The 12,311-nt window shown below is 39.8% G+C and overlaps 1 protein-coding gene across 1 annotated transcript in view; it reads left to right on the top strand.

The window, feature by feature from the left end:
* LOC136885333 (pyrethroid hydrolase Ces2a) overlaps nt 1-12,311 on the top strand; it is a 349,005-nt gene that overhangs the window by 187,398 nt on the left and 149,296 nt on the right. The window lies entirely within an intron of this gene.

The raw sequence follows: 12,311 nt of genomic DNA, 5'->3' as shown, positions 1-12,311 counted from the left end.
CCAAACAATAATCAAATAAGTACTTCAGATATGGTACTATATTCCAACCCTTTGTCTTTAGTATATCCCCAGAAATCTGATCAATTCCAGTCGCTTTTCTAGTTTTCAACTTTTGTATCTTACTGTAAATGTCATTGTTATCATATGTAAATTTTATTACTTCTTTGGCCTTAGTCTCCTCCTCTATCTCGACATTATTCTTGTAACCAATAATCTTTACATACTGCTGACTGAATACTTCTGCCTTTTGAAGATCCTTACACATATACACTCCCCCTGTTCATTAATTATGTCATTGAAAACACAAACACTGGGCATAGCATGTACAGTTCAATGTGCAGAGAAGACAGAGTACAAAGGGCCAGTAAGTACAGCGCACAACACAGTAGATGGTAGAGAAAAACATGACGTGCGAGAATCCAGCACCAAATGATGAGCTCCAATGGCACAGTTTTTAGATGTACTAGTCCAGCACTTCTTCTTGCAATGGCAGCATCAAGAGAGGTGTGTACAGAGCTGCAGCATGAACAAGAAAGCAGAAAGTGAGGGAACAAGTACTGTCCAGTAGATAATCAGGAACAAAAATGGTCTTATCACACACATTAGGGATTTCGTTAATCTCAAAACGGGTTTCCAAGACCCTTTTATAACAATGTTTTAAAAAATTCAAGGGTCAATAGTAAAAGTGTAATACACTTACAGTGACATGAGATATAATCTCTAAGTTTTCCATGGGAAGATCGTGCACTCGGCACAGTAAGTTACTTTAAATTTACCAAGGGTTACCATAACAGATACTGACATTTAAAGTATCACAAGGTGTGATAAAGAGTACATAACATTCTCTTACTTACATTGAAGTAATTAACCTTCATGAAAAATTTACATTAAATGACATACATAATTATTAACCAGTAAACATGTGTTTACCATTGCATATTACATTAAATACCAGCTTAAGCGGCTTCATTTGACTGAGCGTGCTGGGCCCATAATCCAGAGGTCCGCGAGTCGAAACCGCGCTCCGCTAACACTGCAACGTAAACCCAAGGAGGAAAGGAATGACGTTACGCTCAACAAATGCCATAGGGTTACATTCACACAAAAAAGGAACGGTGAACAATCAAAATATACAATACACAAAACCAAAATAAATTAATTTATCCAGACACAAGCAGATGAAATTGAACATATGCTGAAAGCCCACCCCATGTAAAAAATATGTCAGGGAACCCAGGATAATACTCAGCCAAACTACTAAAGGATAACGCCAGTTTACTTTAAATTAAACTTATAATTAGATTTAGAAGATGATTTTCCATAAATATTTAACAGATGAAAATATAAGAAAACTTTGTAAAATAAAAATTTGTGAATCTAAAATGAATATAATATTTTAAAATAAATTCCTAAATTAATGGTAGAATGGTTGGTGCACTAACATGAGTAATGTTTAACAAGATATTAAGTTCATAACTAATTTAAGTGTGGGACAAAATACAATGTTAAAAAAAAAACAACGTGGAGGTTTGTATCAATTCCTAGTGGAGGTAAATCCCACCCAAAATATAACCTGAGGCATAGGGCCATTCACGGCCAAATTAAATGAAAACATAGGGGCAACACAGAAGAAAAATATTTGAACACGCCACCATCCATTATCTACAGGCTAAGCCTAGTCGCTGCAGCGACATCCCACGGTCTTCAGCAGTCCTTTTCATCATGATCATGACATAGGAAGCAAAACCCAGGTGAATGATTATTTTCCTAAGGTATGAGAGTCATGGTCTTCCCCTCGTCTTCTTCCCTAGGATCTCTCCTTCAAAGATATTCTGGAGAAAGGTGTTATATCGTAGGAAGTGTCCAAAAAATTTAGCTTTCCTCTGCTCTATTGAAGAAATTAAGGTCCATTTCTCATTAACGTCATTCAAGATTTAGATATTAGTCTTTTTTCTGTCCAACTCTTCCCTGTCACTCTTCTCCAGAACCTTATTTCCACAGCTTCTATTTTCCATAAATATTTAACAGATGAAAAGATAAGAAAACTTTGTAAAATAAAAATTTGTGAAATTATATAATGAGAAATGAAGGCACAAGGCATGGTGTAATACAGGAAGTATTCTCCTAGTAGGGGAAAGTCCCAAGCTGTACGGCATGGAGAAAAGGCGTTGCATCTTGCAGCAGTCAATGAGTCAGTATCTTCTTCTTCTTCTCCTTAGGAAGTCGTCTCCAAACGAAGGTGGATGATACACACGGCCAGCTCTGATCTTGACCTTGCAGCCATGCCATGTGAAATTATTGGAATATCTCTCAGGATCTTTAATGCAGTGGTTTCCCTTTGCCTTCTGCATCCTAATGCCTTTGACCAAACTGGTTCCTCTGCCTTTGGGAACAATTTCTTGTCCCCGGGACAATAGAGTGCCCTTACCCATACCCGCTTATCCACTCTCAAACAGACTGTTGGCACTTGCTTTAGGGGATCTCCTTATACCGGGAGATAATCGGTTCCTTCATTCATTAGCCGCCTGCATATAAAGTATCATTTTTATATGCAGTCGTTGCCCCCTCTCTACCACGGGGAGGTGAATGTCAGGATTTCACCGTCATTGAAACAAGGACCAAATGGCATTTCCTTGTTTCTCTGGTTCTTTAGAGAGGAGTCAGTATCTATAGTGAGAAAAGTGGAGCATGAGGTGTAGTGAAGCACAAAAGAGGAAAACTGCTCAGAAGTGACCATAGGCAGTGCACTGTGAATGTGTTCAGTAAACTAAGTGAATAGAATCCAGGTTTAGTCCTTTATTCAGAAGTTCAGATCTTCGTATTGTTGTCGTATGCAATACGTAGCACTGTACGTCCAAACACGAGACGTTGACGGGGTGGAGGTCAGTACTACACGCGCAGCAAATCACAACTCTTTCTTTGGCGGAGGCATAGACATACCATGTTTAGATCACGATTAAACTCTTGTGAAAATAATTATAATTGATGTTATCCCAGGGATTCTATTTTGGTATATATTTTCCCTAAAGTCACTGGCTGCATATGACCTATTTTACCATTTTCATTTTATAAATACTACAGACAGTGCTCACCAATATTAGTGCCCCGGCTCTACGCGGAGTGACTGGCTTTTGTTTACTTCTCACGGCCTTCTTGACGAGGATGTGGTTGGGACGGTCGACAAAGCTGCCAACCTCTCTAGTAAGGAACTAAGGTGTAAACGCCCATGAGGAGAGGAAAGAATGGAAGTTAAAGCAATACAAAACCGTTTCCTGTATAAACACCATTAGCCTGGATAGGTTAGGGTAGGGGTGGACATATCCTGTGATCTGGGGACAAACAAAGGGGGTCTGTGGGCGTAAGCCCCCAGTTTAGAGCTGTGTGTCCTTAGGCTTCTAGTTTCCCCTTGGTCTTTACTGGTTAGGGTAGGGTTAGGGTTATAGTAACACATTTCGTGTGGGCTAGTGGTGGAAAGTTGAATTATAGAACCATAATGCTTTTTTCATAATTGAGATTGAAGTGGGGCGATTACAGCACATTCTATAGGATCTAATGGTGGAAAGCTGAATGGACAATGGTGAGTGCTGCTCTATATTAGGTTATAAAAGTACATGTACTTCTGGGGCTGGGTTCCATGACATCGCAATGTACACCTCTCTCCTCTAAAAGGTGTTCTAAGTAAGATTTGTATAAGTTCTACTTCATAATATTACTACTAAGATTGGTGTGCACAGGCCATATTTTGACCATTTTAGGTATTGCTCCTTGTTGGTATTGAGACTGTGTCCTCTTTCATCTAAGTTATTTCCCTGCAATCTGGTGTTATCCTTTTCCATATCACTATCTATGAGAATATGCATATTTTCCATTGAGGGTAAAACTCTATGATCCTCTCATCGGTATGAATAACGTAATAATTATGACTCATGCCAATAGGTTCCCCCATTGGCAGAAAATTTTCAGAATGGAAAGAATAAGCATATGAGAAGGTAAATGGGACACAGTTCTTACTTCATTAATTGAAAATGTCAACACTGTTAAGCACAGAGTGCGCTGCTGTAATTTTTGTGTTGAAAATATTTCTTAACAGACATAGTATGGGTTCCCATACTACGAAAAACGTAAAATTGAGCAATCTCCTCAATTATGCCAAAAGTTGAAGGACTAAAGGGCCTGGAAAATTTTAAAATTGTGACTCTTGGATAGCTCTATCAAACTAAGAAACAAAAATCCCTTCTGGATAAAATGCAGTTCCGGAAAAACAGCCCAAAATCTTACTAGTTTCATTTTCGTTCAGATCATAACTGAATTAATGTATTACATAATTCTTTCTGTAAAATGTTCCTTGGTTTAATACCCTCAAGTGTCTTTTGATATTCTGAAGAACGTCCACACCAAATGTAGTTATAAGGGCTTAAGTAAAACTCTGCATTGGTTCACATTAGCACTTGCAGTGGTAAAAAAAAAAAAAAAAAAAAAAAAAAAAGCAAACTGTTAATCGAACTGACCAGATAATGATGATTAAGGAAAGGATTGTAATTTTTATAAATAAAGAATATATTCTCATACTTTATTATATTTTATTTACCTAAAATTCATAGCTCGTATCCCTAGGATGTTTTCAACATGAGTTGCTTGGATTTTTAAATGGTTCAGGGCCAGCCATGATTTTTAAATAGTAGTATTGCTCCAGGGAAAACAAGGTGTATGACGTACTTCCAGTCTTATTGTAATTTTCATGGGAGAAATAATAAAAATATTAATCATGTAATATATATATATATATGCTGATAAAACAAGAGCCATTTCTTACTTCATTCATTAAGAATCTGGACAAAGGTGAGAAAGACTTGACAATCTCTTACTTGGTTAATTAGAAATGTGAACACTGTGTAACACAGATTGCACTGTTATTGCTTATAAGACTATTTATTTCTCCTGCAATTGATCCAGCACTAGCTATAATTGTTTAATAACTAGTAGTATTTGTGCAGGGGAAACAATTTCTGAAAATTATTTCATACACACACGTAATTAAATATCTAAAGTACATAGGAAAATATCAATGTACCTTAAAGGAGAAGAATTATTGTTATACAGGTGTGTGATGGTCTTATCAAATCAAATTGGCTAAGTCAAACAGTTTGTGGGCTGCAGGGTGACACACTCATCAATCAAGCACTATTGATCTGCATTTAGGGGAAACATCCATGTGGAAGATTTCCTACCTGTTATTTTCCTAGCCTTTTCTTAAATGATTGCGAAGAAACTAGAAATTTATTGAACATCTCCCTTGGTAAGTTATTCCAGTTCCTAACTCCCCTTCCTAAAAACATTATTTCCCCAATTTGTCCTCTTGAATTCCAACTTTATAATCATATTGTGATCTTCCCTACTTTAAAGATACCACTCAAACTTATTCATCTAATGATGTCATTCCATGCCATCTCTCCACTGTCAGCTGGGAACAAACCACTTATAATTCCCTATAGGAATCAACATCTTTATATACAGACCACTTAGTTGAGCAGCTCGTCTCCTTTCTCCCAAGTCTTCGCAGCCAAAACTTTGCAGCATTTTTCCTAACGCTACTGTTTTGTTGATAATCACCCAGAACAAATCTAGCTGGTTTTCCTTGGGGATTTTTTCCCCAATTCTTGATCAATTAATCCTGGTGAGGGTCCCATACACTGGAACCATACTCTAGTTGGGGTCTTACCAGAAACTTACGTGACCTCTCCTTTACATCCTTACTACAACCCCTAAATACTTCTTTATTTAGAATCCCATTTTTGTGTTTACACCAATGAAGCTCTTTCCTCATATTAACACCTAGATACTTACAATGATCCCCATAAGGAGCTTCAACTCCATGAAGCGAGAGGACTTATCCTGTTTGTGAAACTCGGAACAAGACTTTTAACCCCGTTTATCATCATACCGTTACCTACTGTCCATCTTACAACATTATCAACGTAATTTTGCAGTTGCTCACAATCTTGTAACTTATTTATTACTCTGTACAGAATAACATCATCTGCAAAAAAGCCTTATCTATGATTCCACTTCTTTACTCATTTCATTTATATAAATAAGAAAATATAAAGGTCCAATAATACTGCCTTGAGGAATTCCTCTCCTAATTATTACAGGGTCAGATAAAGCTTTGTCTGCTCTAATTCTCTGAGTTCTATTTTCTAAAAACATAGCTACCCATTCATTCATTCTATTACAGTCTAGTCCAGTACCCTCATTTTTGCCAGTAGTATCCCATTATCTACCGTTGGATAGGTGAATCACGATACAGTCCCTTTGGCCTCCTGAATCCAAGATATCTGCTATATCTTGCTGGAATCCTACAAGTTGATGTAGTCAACAAAGTCAAGGAAGATGCAGTGAATATAAGCATTAACATTTATGCATACAATTTGGCTTGCCTCGGAAAACATAGATGATCTGCAGAAAGCGATGACCTCGTTACACAGTGGGCGGAGGAGAATTAATTGGCACCGGTAGTAAATGAAAGAAAGTCAGAATTTGTAGTTTTTAAAAACAGAAGGTAGACTACACAGAAGAGAAACCTATAACTTGCAAAGAACACCAAAGAACCATTTTAAGTAGGTAAATGGGCATCATCATCCACGTAACTGCATCAGCCTTTACAGACCATATAAGGGAAAGACTAGCAATTGCCAGAAAAGTATAAGCAACATCAGAGATATATCGAGAATGTTAATGACCATGACAATTAAATTAATTGAGGTAGATGTTATATTGTTGCTCGCCTATGGACTAGAATTAAACTGGGGAAACCTATTGGAAAAACAGTTACGGTAAAAGAGGCTAAAAATCTAAAGGCAAGATACCTGAAAGGGGTTCAAGGGCTCTCAAAATATACTCGGTCTCGCTACACTTACGTACAGGTGGTGGTGGTGATTGTTTTAAGAGGAATTACAACTATGCAGTCATCCTCTATATAACACTAATCAGAGACAAAAATGGAAGGGATCACATACTTCGATAAATGAAGGTATCAGTCAAAGAAAGACAAGGGCCACAAAAGGCATGAAAATGAAAGGCCCCTTAGGCCTTGATACCTAATACATTCGGGGTCAGAAGAGAACAAGCGTTGACCAAGGGAGGTCAGAGAGGATAGATTAAAGTGAAGAGGTGGGCATAAGTAAGTGGAAGCAATGTCAAGACTCAGCTCAGGGCTCTGTGCTCACCAACCCAAGTTCAGAGCCCCGGATGACCCTTTTAGTTGCCTCTTATGACAGGCAGAGGATACCGTGGGTGTTATTCTACCAATCCCATTGACAGGGGGAACTTATGTACTGGTGAAGGAAATTTTTCTAGTAGAGGACCTGAGGTTGCATTTGCTCCTGTCATGTACGGCTGCATGATCGAAACTCCTGCAAGAATGGCAAACAAAACAGCATATCACAGAGCCAGATTTTTACATCACCACGCCTATGCAAACCAAAGATTTGATGGAAGCGGAATACGATCTGAAGTTCTTAGAGACACGTTTTGCAACCACATGGTTTCCACCATCGAATTAACAAACTAAAATCTTTCCACTAGACAACGGATGAGTGCACTTGTGATTTACGCAGAGAAAAATGAAAAGTTTCACATCATGGAGTGCACTAACACTACAGTATCACTCAAATAGTTACATTTAGAATAATTTGTAATGTATTCATATGCACATTGGGAGCATTCCCCGTCTTTTAGTATAATTAGTATTCATGATAATGAAGAAGGGTATAAAACACTTAATTTAAGGGCCAGGGACCTAGATGTTAGGCCCCTTTAAACAAGAAGCATCATTATCAATACTCTGATTTACGTTAGGTAGCAACCTTTGCAAACATCCAAAATTAGCAACAAATTGCTCATTGCCATAGCAAAGAATCAACTAACAAGCGCGCCCACCAAACGCCCTTCAATTTCTGTTGGTAACAGTCGCAAATAACTAAGTACGTCCCTAGGGACAATTGAATATCAAACAGCAGTACCTCCGCTGGTGAGTTTTTGATAAAGATTTGTGGCCCCGAGGGGGGCCCCACTTCCTTCGACAGGCTCTTAAGTACCAAGGGAAGGGAAGGGGCGGGCCACCTAGAAGGTTACGCCTTCTCCCTGGCCAGGAGATTTGGCGGGGTTAGGGGATTTGTATTGTTGGAAGTTAAAAAGGAGGAGCTGTGATTTGGGGATTTGAAGATGGGGCCTCTTGGCTAAGTGGCGCAATCTGCTCTCATGCTTTTTATTGAGCTTTTATTACATAGGTTTTACAATTATGATTTACATGGTTATAATGAGATACAATAATGTGTTACAATACAGTTGTAAGTAGTTATTGTTGGGCGGTTGGGAGAAGTAGGTTGAAGATTTGTTGGTAGAGGGAAGGAAAGTTTAGTAAGGATGTGAGGAGTACCTGGAGAAGGTAGGAGCGGTTGTGTAGGTTTGATGGGTGGGATTGCGGGTTGGGGAGCCGGGCGCGGTTTCGAGAAGAAGTAGGGCGGGAGGAGGGTTGCGGGGGAGATCGGGATGACTCCACTCGGTGGTGGCGGCTGAAGAGTTTTACCCCTGCTGTATAAGTCGCTGGACTTCCTTGGTTGTTTGGAGCTGGAGTCGCAGCATGAAGGTGGGCCCGGCTTCGTTGTGGATTCTGGAGGCTCGTTTTAAGTGGAGTCCGGCGAGGCGCAGTTCCTGGCTGATGAGGTTTATCGGGTTTCCTGGATTAACTCCCCTCACGACGCAGCAGGGGTTGCATTCCTGTGGTGGTGGTGGTGGTGGTGTTCTATTGGATTCGGGCGCTGGTGGTGGTGTTGCTGGTCTGGCTGTTTCAGTTAAAGATGTTTCCTTGGCGAGTGGCCGGGCTGTTGGGTTAGGTGAGCTGATTGGAGAGGTGGAGATGGGGGACATCATAATTGGGGAGGGATGGGTCATGACTGTGGTGGTTATGGGAGTATTGGGTGAGGTGAGAGTGGGATAGGTAGCGATGGTGGTGGTTAAGGTAGTAGTAGTACATAGGACGGCTGCTGTGGTGGTGGAGTGTAGTGAGGTGGCCGGGTGCGAGCTGGAGGAGGGATGTATAAGGGTGGCTGGATTCCCGGTTTTGGTTCAAAGTCGTTCTCCATATGTTTTGGACATGGTTCCACTATATGCGGCCATCCTTGTATGTAGATACCGTGCTTCAGGGCTTTCTGCACTTCGGACTCCATGGTTAGTTGTACCAGTATTCTGTCTGTTGGGTTGAAGTTTAGGAGAATTCTGGAGAGTGTTACATCTGGAACCCCACTGTTTTGTAGAGATCGGAGCAGTTCACCATCCGCCGGGCTGAGTGGCTCAGACGGTTAAGGCGCTGGCCTTCTAACCCCAACTTGGCAGGTTCGATCCTAGCTCAGTCCGGTGGTATTTGAAGGTGCTCAAATACGACAGCCCCGTGTCGGTAGATTTACTGGCACGTTAAAGAACTCCTGCGGGACTAAATTCCGGCACCTCGGCGTCTCCGAAGACCTTAAAAAGTAGTTAGTGGGACGTAAAACAAATAACATTATTATTAGTTCACCATCTGTGAGGGAGAGATCTACGCCTTTGATTATGCAGTTAGGCATTTTGGGGAGGCCGACTTCCTGTTTGGTGTCAGGCCTATTTATGCTGGTTAGCACGGCAGGAAAAAAATTAAAAATTGATTTAGTAGCTGTAACCAATCGTTGGAAATCCGGACCAAGCTTTGTCATGAGAACAATGGCCACTTTCTGGGGTCACACTCCCTTCGAGAGGCTCTTAACTATCGCCGCGGCGCATACTGCCCGCACGGCAACAAAAATAGTAATTTAGTGGTTGTAGTCTATGACAAATTTCGCAACAACAGTTCGCCTGACATTTCCTGTAATGTTGGCAACAGTTTGCAGATCGCTGGCAGTTCATAAAGGACGCTCCTATGGGCGATCCCGGGGACTAAAAATAAAAGAGCATCACCGGCCGCCGAGTTTCCGTATACTATGTAAAGGGCCCCATACACGCGCAGACTTAGTCGGAGGTAAGTCTGCACAAACCAGTCTCTTCAGACATGTCTCTGTGTGTATGGCCGATAAGTCTGCCGACAAAAAGTCTGCAGGCAAGTCTCTGACATTCTAGCGCTGCTTGAATTCAGCCGGAGACTTTGCGACAAAGGCGCCATCTCAGAGTTGCGGCAGAAAATGTAAATGTGGTAACCTACAAATATGAAAACTGAAATGTATTTTTTGCGCGTCTTTTTCGTGCAGAGCGCTAAATTGTGTCCAAATAATAACTCATCTTCTATACCGACTATCTAATTAATTTCGATCCGTATACATTTTTCAACCATCCGACGCCCATAATCTTAAACAGAAAACAGCTGAGCGTGACGTATTCAACTTCCTCGGTAAATAGGCATACAGTGCAGGTAAGTATTCCAGAAGTCTGCGCGTGTATGGGGCCCTTAAGCGGTGTGACTGGAGTGCCTACACCAGGGCTATGCTGAAGATGGTGTTGAATTAATTTTCTCTACAAAACTGATGATGTAAGCTAAATTATTCTGTTTCAACTCGCAATTTAGCGTATTTTCAAATATAATATAGCGGAGCAAAGATTTCTGGGTTGGTATCATTGGTACCAGCGATCTTCAGCGTGATCCAACAAGAGCGACACCAACTACGTGATGCTAGCCTCATAACAAAAACCCTCCCATTGTGGCATTTTGCAAGTTCTATAAGATCATCGACTAGTTTGAACATATTTATTGATGAAATAAATTTATTTCTGTACAGCCGTTATAACATACATTGGATTTCAGATATATAACTTTATGGACATGTTTTATAAAACCGACACACACGTAGTATTATAACAAATAATTCATTTTAAATGCCATATTTAACAAATGATTATCTAATCTCAGGGTCGTTGCGGGTAATTCGACCAGTGCAGGCTCGCATGCAACTCGTCCAACGAGTGGCGTGAGACCACACTGGATCTTGAATTTTTGGAAGTTCCTCTGGAACTATCAGAAAATTCAAACATAAAAACTTCTTGCTAGTGGGCCAGTGGTGAACTTACTTGGAGTCATTTGAAGCAATGCCTACCCTAAGAAATACGATCAAATTATATAAATATCGTGACAAATTTATCTCCTACTGTGCTAAAACTACAATAATCTCTATCTAATGCAAAGAGAATATAACAGAATAGAGATGGAACTCAATGATAAATTTCGGTGCAAAGCCACTCGGCGCGAGTAGTTTCAGTCCCCGATCACAGACAGCGCTACAGTGCGGCGTGAGCATTTTGCGCACCATCTTACTGCTACGAGATATTAACTTCGAAGTTGCTAAAGCAATTCTGGATAAATGAATGAAGAATTATTTAAAAGGTTATTATTCAAAGACTGAAATTAGACATATAAACAAAATGTGAAATGCCTTGATCCTTCATTTATGCCTTACTTTTTTTTGCTTTAGCATTCCTGCCTGAACTTTTACGGTTAGATTTGACTTTTTTCTCATTTAAAAAACATTGCATCATTACATTAAGACACTTCTCAATAAAAATATCGGCACATTCCTTACACACATGATGCCATGAATTAACATTTAAAAGCTGGACAATTTTCCTCTTAACATGAAGTCTACTAACAGAAAGAAAATCTATAAAATCCCGTCTTTAATATGAGAAGAGGGATAAAAGGAAGAAAAGTATGAAAACGTTGTCGATAGTGATGTTTGAGGAATATTTACGTACAATTAGAGTAAAAATGTAACATACCCTTGGCTATATAGACGAGGATTTCTAAAGTCGCTGGCCTGGAAAAGATCTGAACAGATCTTATAATTCTTATATAAGCGTAACGTCCCTTCTTTCTTGTACATCTTATCCAAATCACTTCCGTGACATTTCAAAACCCACAGATCACACCTACAACAACACATCGTTATTGAAGGTTAACTGCTGCACTATACAGTAAAATATGCGTATTATATTTTAAGCCAGTTAAAATATGGGGCGAGCAGGTCAGAAAATTATGAGGTACTATAAAAATCTCTTTGTCACTGGAAGAAAATATATACAAAAACAATATTACTTACATTTTCTTGTCACGAGGGTAGCGAAAGAAAGACAGCGCATTCATCTCTACTTCATAGTTACTGCAGCCAAACACAGCACATACCTTTCCCCTCACGTTGAGAGGAGATATCAACGAATGACACACGCTACTATTTAATTATGTGAACTCACTGAAAACGCATAAATAACACCGAAAACTTCACACACAAATATACGTG

This window comes from Anabrus simplex, chromosome 14 (genome assembly GCF_040414725.1).
Source record: "Anabrus simplex isolate iqAnaSimp1 chromosome 14, ASM4041472v1, whole genome shotgun sequence".
NCBI classification, from domain to species: domain Eukaryota; kingdom Metazoa; phylum Arthropoda; class Insecta; order Orthoptera; family Tettigoniidae; genus Anabrus; species Anabrus simplex.
Note: the sequence above shows the minus strand (reverse complement) of the source record. Positions and strands in the feature narration are given on the sequence as shown.